Here is a 2,500-nt window from a genome sequence, read left to right as displayed (position 1 = left end):
AGAGAGAGAGAGAGAGAGAGAGAGAGAGAGAGAGAGAGAGAGAGAGAGAGAGAGAGAGAGAGAGAGAGAGAGAGAGAGAGAGAGAGAGAGAGAGAGAGAGAGAGAGAGAGAGAGAGAGAGCATCGCCAGTGGTCAAGTCCAAGTTGGAAGTTACCAGAGAGAGAGAGAGAGAGAGAGAGAGAGAGAGAAAGAGAGAGAGAGTGAGTTACGGACACCACCTGCAATCTCTTCTCTCTCTCTCTCTCTCTCTCTCCACCAGCGAAACACTTCTACTACATTACTCACTAACATCGGAAAACAATTTGAATAGAAAGTAACCATGAACTCGGGTGTGCGTGCGTGTGTGAGCGGCAGTCAGCAGGGAGCTCCAGGGGCGTGACACTGCAGCGGGAGGGGACGCGGGGAAAAGTAATAAAGACAAGACGAGCAGAAGGAGGACAAGGAGGAGGAGGAGGAGGACAAAAAAAGATCTTATGTATGTATTGGACTGTGCATACTGCTGATCTCATGGACAGATACATACATACATACATACATATAGATAGATAGATAGATAGATAGGTAAATAGATATACATATTGATTAGTCGCAGGAGAAGTGCAAGGAAAAAAAATATGTAGGTGAATAGATAATTAGAAAAATGAATAGATAGATAAATGGAGAGGTAGATAGATAGTTCCGTCCATTTATACTTTCATAGGTGAAGGAATAGATTTGTTGAAGAATAGATAAAAGATAGAGAAATGGGCAGACAGATTGATGGAAAGATAGATAGATAAATAAATGAATAGAAAAATAGATATATAGATAGATAGAAAAATAGATAGATAGATAGATAGATAGATAGATAAATAAATAGAGAAATAGTTATATAAATAGATAAATAGATAGATAGATAGATAGATAGATAGATAGAGAGAGAGAGAGAGAGAGAGAGAGAGAGAGAGAGAGAGAGAGAGAGAGAGAGAGAGAGAGAGAGAGAGAGAGAGAGAGAGAGAGAGAGAGAGAGAGAGAGAGAGAGAGAGAGAGAGAGAGAGAGAGAGAGAGAGAGAGAGAGTAAGAAAGACAAGGAGAGGGGAACAAGAAGGACAAGATGAAATTGTTAGAGTTAAATATATACATCGTCAGAGAGAGAGAGAGAGAGAGAGAGAGAGAGAGAGAGAGAGAGAGAGAGAGAGAGAGAGAGAGAGAGAGAGAGAGAGAGAGAGAGAGAGAGAGAGAAAGAACAAGATTTAGTGACACAGATTTAAAAGAGGAATCGAAGAACAAGAAGAGAGAGAGAGAGAGAGAGAGAGAGAGAGAGAGAGAGAGAGAGAGAGAGAGAGAGAGAGAGAGAGAGAGAGAGAGAGAGAGAGAGAGAGAGAGTAAAGATTAGAGAGGAAAAAGGAAAGAAAAATAATAAAGAAAAAGGATTCATGGCTAGACACGAAGGAGGGAGGGAGAGAAAACAGAGATAAAAGAGGAATAGAAAGTGGAACAAGAAGGGGAAGAGAGAAAAATAAACAGAAAATGGGGAGATACAAAAGAGATAAAGAAAGAGAGAGAGAGAGAGAGAAGAAAAAGCAGAACAAGATCAATTATCAGAAAGAAAGAAAGAAATAGAGAGAAATTAGAATATGAAGGAGATGAAAAAGTAAAAGAAAACGAAATTTATGTAAAGATGAATGAGGAAGAAATAGAAATAATAATAATAATAATAATAATGATAATAATAATAATAATAACAATGAAACAACAACAATATTACAGAAAAAAAGAAAAAAAGAGGAAGAATGAAGAAAAGGCAAAAAAGGAAGTATTAAAACAAAGAAAGAGAGAAAATACAAGAAACAAGGAAAACCAAATGAATAATTATGACAACAAAATCATAAAAAAAAAAAAAAGAAAATGAAAAATGAAAAAAAGGAGCAAGAAACAAAGACAGTAGAAGAACAACAACAAAAAAAAAAAGAGAGAAATTTGAACACTCGAAAAAAAGTGACCAAGAAAGAGAAAGAGAGAGAGAGAGAGAGAGAGAGAGAGAGAGAGAGAGAGAGAGAGAGAGAGAGAGAGAGAGAGAGAGAGAGAGAGAGAGAGAGAGAGAGAGAGAGAGAGAGAGAGAGAGAGAGAGAGAAAGAGAAAGAGAGAAAGAGAGAGAGAGAGAGAACAGGTAGAACAAGTAGAACAGTAAGCGAGAACATTACCTGTCTGTCTCTCCTTTAATTTGCTTCGGGCGACAGGTAAGCTCAGGTGAGAGAGAGAGAGGGAGAGTGAAAGTGAGAGTGCGGGAGAGTGGGAGTGTCCAGAGAGAGAGTGGAGAGAGAGAGAGAGAGAGAGAGAGAGAGAGAGAGAGAGAGAGAGAGAGAGAGAGAGAGAGAGAGAGAGAGAGAGAGAGAGAGAGAGAGAGAGAGAGAGAGAGAGAGAGAGAGAGAGAGAGAGAGAGAGAGAGAGAGAGAGAGAGAGAGAGAGAGAGAGAGAGAGAGAGAGAGAGAGAGAAATTACAGAAGGTGGTAGTGTGGTA

This window comes from Portunus trituberculatus, chromosome 23, assembly GCF_017591435.1.
Source record: "Portunus trituberculatus isolate SZX2019 chromosome 23, ASM1759143v1, whole genome shotgun sequence".
Lineage (NCBI taxonomy): Eukaryota > Metazoa > Arthropoda > Malacostraca > Decapoda > Portunidae > Portunus > Portunus trituberculatus.
The sequence above is the reverse complement of the archived record's forward strand: the minus strand, read 5'-3'. Positions refer to the sequence as shown.